We start from the raw sequence: 11254 nt of genomic DNA, 5'->3' as shown, positions 1-11254 counted from the left end.
CATGAATATTAATGAATTGTAACTCTTGTAACACGTCTGTGCAGTTTAAAATCAGGGAGTGTTCCTTTAAGCCTCGCAGACACCTCATTATAAAGGGACAAAAATATAAAAATTTAAAGAAAAAAACCTTTTTATGATGAGGTGTCATCTGTATGGTGAGTGTTGCAGAATTTTTTACACAAGCACAATAGTAGTTAATATCAGTGGATTTCTTGCAGGACTTGTTGAAGAACTTATCATCAATAAGGGCCAATTTCTCGAAGCATGGCTAGTGATCAGATTGCCTAAGCCATCAATTGGTCCTACCAGTGCTTACAATTTCACATCATACATCACATAGGAAGATAAATCAATCATGAATCCACATTGGTAGGGCTAGCTTACTGGCTTAAGAACCCGGACCACTAGCTAAGCTTAGAGAAATCGGACCTAAGTGTCTTGTAGAACTGAAAATGGTAACAAATTGTGTGAAAAAACTTCTGGAGCATGCACCAAAGTCGACTTCTTGTATGAATATTTAGACATTAATTGTGGCCTAGCTGTGGTGTTAATCTCTGTCATTAGTAGTCATCCTGTGAAATAACATGCAAATGGTATCTTTTAGTAGTACTGTATTAACGGCTTATTTTCGCGGGGTTTATTTTTCACGATCTTAACTGAACGGGTTTGTGGTTCTTTTATTCACGGTTTGAAACAGCTATATATTGAAGCCTATGATTTTATTCACAATCGCCTGTTTAACTGAAGAGCGTGAAAATTAAGCCCCGCAAATATTTCCTGTATACAGTGTATCATTATGCTTTTAAGGCACCTTACATGTAGCACCACCCATGGAGGGAGAGGGGGAGGGTTGGTCTTATGGAGCATGTATGGGGGTGGAGTCATACAAAATATTGGAAAACTTGTGTCTTAAATGTCTGCCGAAATGTTATTGAGTAACAACTTAAATAATTATATGAGTAAAAAATTAAATTATTTGAGTTTTGCAAAAATATGAGTAGATGTTTATGAATATATTCAAATGAATGTATCAGGGGTTTGAGGAGAATTTTCTGCAACGCATTTAAATATTAAAGAAGGATACCAAACATTTTTGTCGGTATTGCAAATGGGGCTATCTATACACAGTGTGTGTCCACACAAATCCATGAAGATGGGCGAAAATCCATAAAGATGCGGGAAGATCAAGATACGGTCATGGCATTTAGTGCAAATTTGGAAGGTCCCTATATCAATTAAAGAGGAAGTCCCGTCAGAGCAGTTCTTCTGGGGTGAACCAAGCCTGCCTGGTCATCAATTAATAGTGACAATGTTATCTCTGAATTTGACAGATGCTAATTGATACATCAACTAGCAACTGTCCAATTCAGAGATAATCTTATCACTGATTAATTTGATAACCAGGCAGATTTGGTTCACCCCAGAAGAACTGCTCTGGCGGGGTTTCCTCTTTAATCTGGATCTGTTCATTACAGGATCAATTCAAAATAATCTGGATCTGGTGACACCAGTGTGTATAGATAGCGCCCAGTATCGATTTCAAATAATTCCAAGCTAATAATGTTCCTGTATGTTCTCTCTCTGTGGGTGATTTGATACATGTATGTTGTGCAGGTGATGTTGACTTTATTTGACCAGTCTGGAAATAAAACATTGTAAAAAAACACTACTTTTTATATTTGTCCGTGTCTTTTCATCTCAAGCCTGATCTTTGTCTATAACTAAACTGGCTTCAAAAAGAAACTTATAATTTTTCACAAGGTCATATTTTAAAATCCTGTCTATAAAAATGAACAAAAATACACACAGGATTACTTCAATACTCTACTCTAAACACATGTCAGTAACCAAGCAGTTGTCCAACTGATACAACAGCAAAATGCACTGACATGGAACACCTTCCTGGACCACATTCACAGCCCAACAGATTTCTTTGGCTGGGTTCCAATTATTCGCCTGTGAATGTGGTCCTGTGAGCTGTTCCGTGTCAGTGCATTTTACTGTTGTGTCAGTTGGACAACTGCTTGGTTACTGACATGTGTTTGGAGTAGAGTATTGAAGTAATCCTGTGCGTAATTTTTGTTCATGTACAGGCGAATAATTGGAACCCAGCAAAAGAAGTCTGTTGGGCTGTGAATGTCAGTGCATTTTGCTGTTGTGTCAGTTGGACAACTGTTTGGTTACTGACCAGTGTTTAGAGTAGAGTATTGAAGTAATCCTGTGTGCAATTTTTGTTCATTTTTATGGAGAGGATTTTAAGATTCTTTTTTGAGGCCAGTTTATAAGGTGATCCTGAATATGAGTTTGACATAGTGCCGAATATTGATTTGACTTTATTGAATTAGCAGATAATAAAGCCAGAGGGCAGCATATCAATTATTTAAAGATGACAGCATACAGGACCAGTTAATAGTGCAATGCCGAGCAGCATGATTCAAAAGAATTTGTGCATGACCAGTATTCGAAATATGCCTCAAAAAGTTACAGGCCAGCCGGGCTTGACCTTAAAAAGTTACCGGCCAGCTGGGCCGGCAACTAGATGCCAGTCAGAAAAGTTACCAGCCAGGCCAAAAAGTTCCAGGCCAACCAGCCCTATTTCGAACGCTGTGCATGACGTGAATGAAATGGGCAAATCGATATTCAGCACTTTGTTAAAATCATGACGATGTAATGCCATTTACAAGAGAGTGCCCTTGAAGTGTTTAATTTCCTAAAATTAAAACAAAAACATCAGTTCTTTTAAGATCAAAAAGTGAGTAAGTAACATACAGTACACTTTTCTATAGCTGGGCCTCTGGCATATGAAAAGATTTAACTACAAAAACGATTCTCTTATAAATGCATCTATGCACAGTTTCCACCTCGATACACCCGAGCGCATACCCCTTTCCAAGTAGAGCAAGTGTAGTCTCCATGTAGTCTGTGGTTATACTACACGGTTGAGTGCATAGCATCATAAGAGCTGTGTGAGATCTAGTGGAAAATAGGATTCTGTGATTGGTTTTTGTCAAAACCTCAAGTGTTCCCTTCATCCAATCAGAATTATTTTATATCGAATGAAAGCTAACACTTCCCCCTAAAAAACTTTTTCATTAGGTCAACAGATAATGCAATTCAATGTTTATAGCAATAAGCGAATGTGGTAAATCTGTTGAAAACGACCTATAGCACAATTTTTGACCAAAATGTAAGTTTTAAAAGTCAAAATCTCGAGTGTTCCTTACAATATTTTTCAAATTTTATGTCAATAAATGAAAGAGCACACTTATATTGTCCATACTAGCTTCATTTTAATGAGTGATGACCGATTCTCTTTAAATTGCAAATCTTGTGCAAAAAGTTACTATTTCCGCCCGTTTTGTCATACGGTTGTAAATTCAATGAACTATGACTTTGCTAAAGAGCACTTACAAATTGATATGGCCCAGCAAAAAAACAAACCACAAGGCGACCTATGAATATGTCATCTTGGTGATGTGTTGCATTTGAACTTTTCATATCTATCCTACTTCTTGAAACCAGACAGAATAAACGAAGTGCTGTTGACATCCGGGTATACACTCCTCAAGATGAATTTCAATAAACTTCTTGTAAATATTTGAAAGAACTTAAAACAAAAAGTCATGTTTATCTTACCTATTCTGGTTTGCATCACAAGAAACATTTTCTGTAAACATGGTGACAAATTGTGCAGAATCATGGTTTGTTGCAAGTATAATGATAACAAACTTGGAATTATCTTGGAAATTTGAGATTTTGTATGTCAAAATCTGGCGGTGAGTCACTTTCATTTCTTTAAATTCACAACATTCTGGTGAAAAATAAAAAGCCATAATGTATGATCTTATAATATGACATTGGTTAATATTTTTCAAAGCTGATTGTTTTGTAATGTTTACACATGTTCCAAATTACACCTACCAAATTTGCTGTTTGTAGGTAACAGAGAAATTTCGTCATGTCGTATAAATTTGCAACATTAATAGGTCCCCCATAGAACTCCATGTTAAACGGCCCAATATTTTGGCTTAAAACTGACAGAAGCCCTTCCTGGCATTTATTACAGGAGTGATTCAAAGCTTGTGAAATATCCTGAAAATAGTAAAAAAATCCAGAAAAATAGTGTGAAATTGGACAAAATCACATCCCTGTTATTACTATTACATTTTTTTTTTCAGCATTTTGGGTAAGCAATAACAAAATAATGATTTGACGAAATTTGTACGTAATGGCTTTAATTATGGAAGTCAGCACTGTAGGCCAAAATGAAATTTGCCTACACCTGTAAAATAAAAACATACTATGTGGTAAAATTACAAGATTTGATAAGTAAAGCAAACAAACACAAAAAACAAACCAATAAGCAGGTAATAAAGCATCAAAATCACCGCATTTTATTTTGTCAAATTCATCAATAACCATGATAACACAGATGTATGAATTATGTCACAATCTTACATATTTCTAAAAATAAAACTACACAGTAGTTTATAGCAATTACATATTAATTATTATATTGATTAATTGAGTTTAAGTCAACACACAGTGCTCCAGAAGCACTTTGTTGCTGGTTAGGATAGGTTAGTGCTCCAGAAGCACTTTGTGCTGATGATAACTCAAATTTAATTTGCAATGTTTTATACAATATTGCCCTGTTTGTATTTATAAGTGATGTAATTATAAAAGGTATTACTACAGGTATTTACTACACTTCATGGACATCATCTTAGGGAGAACAGAAGATTTACTTGTATTATTATCTGATTAAGGGCTGGGGTATGAGCGTTTGGACAGTATTTATTTTGGGACATTAGAACCGTCAGACATATCAATTGCATTCTGAATACGAAGAATGTCATTCTGATATCAAATAATTTTGATTTTTTGAAATTCGCAATTTAATACACATTTTATCATTAAAATTGATATTTTGATATTTAACAGTACTCGAAGTAAACTTTATAAATCTGATGATTTATACTTAAAGTGTATGTAGGTGGGATGAAAAGCCGACGATCAATTGAAAAGTTGGACCTTTCGTATTGAATATATGGATTTTTTTTCCAAAAACACCAAAACAAATTAGGTCTTTTTGGGAAAAAATCCATATCTTCAATATGAAAGGTCAAAATTTTCAATTGACCGTCGCTTTTCCTCCCAGCTACATACACTTTAAGAATATATCATTAGATTTATATAATTTACTTCGAGGACTGTTATATATCAAAATTTGAAAAATATCAAATTTTTATAATTTGTCATAAAATTTGTATTATATCGTGATTTTCAAAAATGAAAATTATTTGATATCAGAAAGACATGCTTCGTATTCAGAATGCAATTCAATAGGTCTGAGGTGCTCTCATGTCCCACAAATAATACTGTCGAAACGCAATAAACGCTCATTCTAGATCCCTTAAGTGTCCCAGGCTAACGAAGAATCAAACAAACAAACAAATAACAACAACTTGACAGATAAACAAATTGGCATTTTTGATTGACAATTCACCTGGTTTTGTCAAGCAAAATACCAATTTGTTTATTAATAAACCTGATGAACTTATTCCATGAATTGACAGATACATTAATAAAGTCAACAATAAATAAATAGTTATTATAGTATGTCTCAAAGCCTAAGAAGATTTAAAATCAAATGCAGAATATGTTTTCCCTCCCCCCCCACTCAATATAAGCTTGAGGAAAGTTGAGATGCTGTGTCGAAGGTCACTCCCAGACTTCCTGTCTACAAGCTATTATCATCCAGCACAGAGGTGGTCACATGCATATTTATAAATACATATTAAAAATAGAGTTGAAGCGCACTGTACAAACTTAAATCAGACCTGGAATGATGATGTAACATGATATAAATGTACCTAGCTTAGACTATTCACTTCATTTGCAAGTTCATTACTGAGCAAGACACAGACACACAGATTTAGATCCTACTGAAGATTGACGATTAATTGACACTCTTAAAACCGACTCTGGGTAAATTTTGCTCAACTGGTTCAACTCCTGAATAAAACCATTCTATGTTGCTTCCAATGAAAGTGAACCAATGCTGGGTAAACATTACACAGAATTTTATGAGTGTTTGTATATTCACATTGTCAAGTTTGTTACTGCACAAAACTCTAGTGGATACAATTTCAAATCCTACTGAAGATTGACAATAATTTCTAGGTCGGATCCAGGAATTTTTGATAGAGGGGGCGCCTTTTGGTCAACGACGAAAAAATGGTGTTAAGGGGGTTACCCCCTCGAAAACTCAACGGTTTTGGCCCATTGTTTGCCGAATTTGTTCATTTTTTAAAATTTCTTTCATTTTGTATTTTAAGTTAGGCGGCGCCGTTGCTAGTCAAAAAATAGAGGGGGCACGCGCCGGCTGCGCCCCCCCCCCCTAAATCCGCCCCTGAATTTTACACTCTTAAAACTCTGGGTAATTTGTAGGCTACTCAACTGGTTCAACTATGAACATACTTTTGAGTAAAAATCATTTGTGCTACTTGCAATGGATTGGTTTTTTTTAATGTAACATTTGAGTTGCTCTTAGTGGAACCAACATTGAATGAAAATTTCCCTGTATTTTAACATTGTAAGTGTATTCACTTGATTACTTCAAGTTCATTACTGCACAAAACATAAGCACACATCCTATTCCTACTTGAGATTCAAATTCATCATTAATACTCTGGGTAAATTTTACTCAACTGGTTCACCTATATAGAACCTATCAAATAAACCAACCAGAACAGTTTAAGGACGCATTACACCAAATCACTGCGCGAAAGGTGCAATGGTGATGAGTTCCAGTTAAAAGTATATGGCTACTGGAGACAATGTGGTGTCCTTAGGGACCATGTTCTTTGTGAGGTTGGCATGTTCTTGTTTAAATGAAAGATGCTAACCTATTAATGACTAAAATAGATATGAAATTATACAAATCGATTTCACAAGAAAAGTAGGCCCTGTCCGAATTACTACTAACGGAACAAGTTTTAATGCTACTTTTGGCGATGAAATAGCGGCATCGCTTTTCAACATTTTTTAATAAAAAAACTGAATCTGAAAAGTTCCCCAAAATTAAAGCTTAAATGAAATTTCAGTCCTTAATTAATACAATGATGACGTTAAAAAGTGAAAAATATTGTCACGCCTGGTAGAAAACACCGCTTAAAAAAGTTGATTTTTACGTGCTTTACAATGGAGAAGTTATTTGGTGGTTTACGCCCTTAACTTGGTAAGGCAGTTCAGTTCTCTAGTTTGATTCCACAACCATTCACACCTATCACCTCTTTTATTGTTTATTGTGAATCTACTTTTTTTAAATGAGGATGAGTGACATAGTACTCGATAGGGTCTACAGGCAACTGTAGAAAATCTTTCTATGAAATGTTTTTACTCAACACAATTTGTTCATAGGTGAACCAAACATGTATAAATTTTACTCAGCAATTTGACAGTGTAAGACACGTCTGATGATTCCATTGTGTCTGAGCCATTTGTCATGCACGAGTTGCTTTGTTTTATCATTATCTTTGTGCTTCTCCATTACAAAGAGATGGCCTAATTAAGCACTTCTCTCCTGTATAATTTGAAGGTGCTGAATTGTTGATTAGATGCATCTACCAGATTGTTTGATCACCATCATACAACCTCCCTGCCTCTTGGCTACAAAATCACAAATTTTACCCAAGATTCTACTTATTTGTGATGCTAGAGATGACTTGCTTCCCGAATTGCGTATTTCTATTTCAAAAAGTATTGCAGTTTATTTTGACACACAATAATTTTCACCCATATATCACAGTGTCTACCAGATTGTTTGATCACCATCATACAACCTCCCTGCCTCTTGGCTACAAAATCACAAATTTTACCCAATATTCTACTTATTTGTGATGCTAGAGATGACTTGCTTCCCGACTTGCGTATTTCTATTTCAAAAAGTATTGAAGTTTAGTTTGACACACAATAATTTTCACCCATATATCACAGCCATGTGGACGCATGAGCTGTGAATGAATAATGGAAGCAACATTATACATAAAATCCAGAACAAAAACAAGTCAAGAGCTCAAAAGAAAGAAAAAAAGGAGAAGAAAAAAATAGAACTAGACTTAGCTGTGGTCTAAGACCACGAACACAGCCGTGCTGTGACCCCTTAATGACCTTTGACCCCAGAATATATGAAACGCCCATGGACATTGGCTAATGTCAATGCATGGGTGCACGTGGCACCACTTTGCTATGTTATTTGTGGCAGAAGGAGCATTTCGTCTCAGACCGGAAGTGACCCCTTAATGACCTTTGACCCCAAATATAAAAATACCACATATGAATTGGGTAACCACAATTAATGTGTGAACATACCGTTACTGTCCTATGTTTTTCTAATCAAATAAAAAATTTTGAAGGTTTTTCGTTTTATACCGGAAGTGACCCCTTAATGACCTTTGACCCCAAATCTGTGAGGAACCTATAGACACTGGGTAATAACAATTCATGTGTGCAAGTGGTGTCACTGTCCTACGTAATTTGTGGTAGAAGAAGCATTTTAAAGGTATTTCGTTTTATACCGGAAGTGGCCCCTTAATGACCTTTGACCCTAAATAAAAAATACCACATATACACAAGGTAACTACAATTTATGTGTGAACATACCTTTACTGTCCTATGTTTTTCTTAGCAAATAAAAAAATTTTGAGGTTTTTTCGTTTTTATACCGAAGTGACCCCTTAATGACCTTTGACCCCAAATCTGTGAGGACCCCATAGACACTGGATAATAACAATGCATGTGTGCAAGTGGTGTCCCTGTCCACGTAATCTGTGAGAGAAGAAGCATTTTTAGTTGAAATCACGTTTTTGACCCCTTTGACCCCTGCATGACCTTTGACCCCACGAGTTTCATATGACATATAGGGGCATGGTCAATGATGGTTGTGACCAGGTTAGGTCAAAATCGGTGTAAGCATGTAAGTGCTAGAGCAAATGTAGTGGTCGGCAGAAAGAAGAAGAACTAGACTAAGCTGTGGTCTAACCCACGAACACAGCCGTGTTGTTACCCCTAATGACCTTTGACCCCAAAATATATGAAAAGGGCCATAGACATTGGCTAATGTCAATGCATGGGTGCATGTGGCACCACTTTGCTATGTTACTTGTGGCAGAAGGGGCATTTTGAAGGTTTTTCGTCTCAGACCGGAAGTGACCCCTTAATGACATTTGACCCCAAATAAAAAAATACCACATATGAATTGTATACCCACAATTCATGTGTGAACATACCGATTACTGTCCTGTTTTTCTTAGCAAATAGAAAATTTTGACGGTTTTTTCGTTTTATACCGGAAGTGACCCCTTAATGACCTTTGACCCCAAATCTGTGAGGACCCCATAGACACTGGGTTATAACAATGCATGTATGCAAGTGGCGTCACTGTCATACGTAATTTGTGGGAGAAGAAGCATTTTAAAGGAATTTCGTTTTATACCGAAGTAGCCCTTAATGACATTTGACCCTAAATAAAAAATACCACATATGCACAGAGTAACTACAATTTATTTGTGAACATACCGTTACTGTCCTATGTTTTTCTTAGCAAATAAATATTTTTGAAGGTTTTTCGTTTTATACGGAAGTGACCCCTTAATGACCTTTGACCCCAAATCTGTGAGGACCCCATAGACACTGGATAATAACAATGCATGTGTGTAAGTGGTGTCACTGTCCTACGTAATTTGTGGGACGTAATCTGTGAGAGAAGAAGCATTTTGAGTCGAAATCACGTTTTTGACCCCTATGACCCCTGCTTGACCTTTGACCCCACAAGTTTCATATGACATGTAGGGGCATGGTCAATGATGGTTGTGACCAAGTTAGGTCAAAATCGGTACAAGCATGTAAGTGCTAGAGCAAATGTAGTGGTCGGCAGAAAGAAGAAAGAAGAAAGAAAGAAAGAAGAAAGAACCTGTAAGAAAAAAAGACACAGCCGTGACTAACGTCACGGCTGTGTAACTAGACTAAGCTGTGGTCTAACCCACGAACACAGCCGTGTTGTTACCCCTAATGACCTTATGACCCCAAAATATATGAAAACGGCCATAGACATAGGCTAATGTCAATGCATGGGTGCATGTGGCACCACTTTGCTATGTTACTTGTGGCAGAAGGGGCATTTTGAAGGTTTTTCGTCTCAGACCGGAAGTGACCCCTTAATGACAGTTGACCCCAAATAAAAAAATACCACATATGAATTGAGTACCCACAATTCATGTGTGAACATACCGTTACTGTCCTATGTTTTTCTTAGCAAATAAAAAATTTTGACGGTTTTTCGTTTGAGACCGGAAGTGACCCCTTAATGACGTTTGACCCCAAATAAAAAAATACCACATATGAATTGGGTATCCACAATTCATGTGTGAACATACCGTTACTGTCCTATGTTTTTCTTAGCAAATAAAATTTTTTGACGGTTTTTCGTTTTATACCGGAAGTGACCCCTTAATGACCTTTGACCCCAAATCTGTAAGGACCCCATAGACACTGGATAATAACAATGCATGTATGCAAGTGGTGTTACTGTCCTACGTAATTTGTGGGAGACGAAGCATTTTAAAGGTATTTCGTTTTGTACCGGAAGTGGCCCCTTAATGACCTTTGACCCTAAATACAAAAATACCACATATACACAGGGTAATTACAATTTATGTGTGAACATACCGTTACTGTTCTATGTTTTTCTTAGCAAATAAAAAGTTCTGACGGGTTTTCGTTTCATTCCGGAAGTGACCCTTTAATGACCTTTGACCCTCAATCTGTGAGGACCCCATAGACACTGGGTAATAGTAATGCATGTGTGCAAGTGGGGTCACCGTCATCACGTAATCTGTAGGAGAAGAAGCATTTTGAGTTGAAATCACGTTTTTGACCCCTATGACCCCAGCGTGACCTTTGACCCCACGAGTTTCATGTGACATGTAGGGGCATGGTCAATGATGATTGTGACCAAGTTAGGTCCTAATCGGTGAAAGCATGTGAGTGCTAGAGCAAATGTAGTGGTCGGCAGAAAGAACCTGTAAGAAAAAAGACACAGCCGTGACTAACGTCACGGCTGTGTAACTAGACTTAGCTGTGGTCTAAGACCACGAACACAGCCGTGTTGTGACCCCTTAATGACCTTTGACCCCAAAATATAAAAAAACGCCCATAGACAGTGGCTAATGTCAATGTATGGGTGCACGTG

Source organism: Amphiura filiformis, chromosome 13, assembly GCF_039555335.1.
Source record: "Amphiura filiformis chromosome 13, Afil_fr2py, whole genome shotgun sequence".
NCBI lineage: Eukaryota > Metazoa > Echinodermata > Ophiuroidea > Amphilepidida > Amphiuridae > Amphiura > Amphiura filiformis.
The sequence above is the reverse complement of the archived record's forward strand: the minus strand, read 5'-3'. Positions refer to the sequence as shown.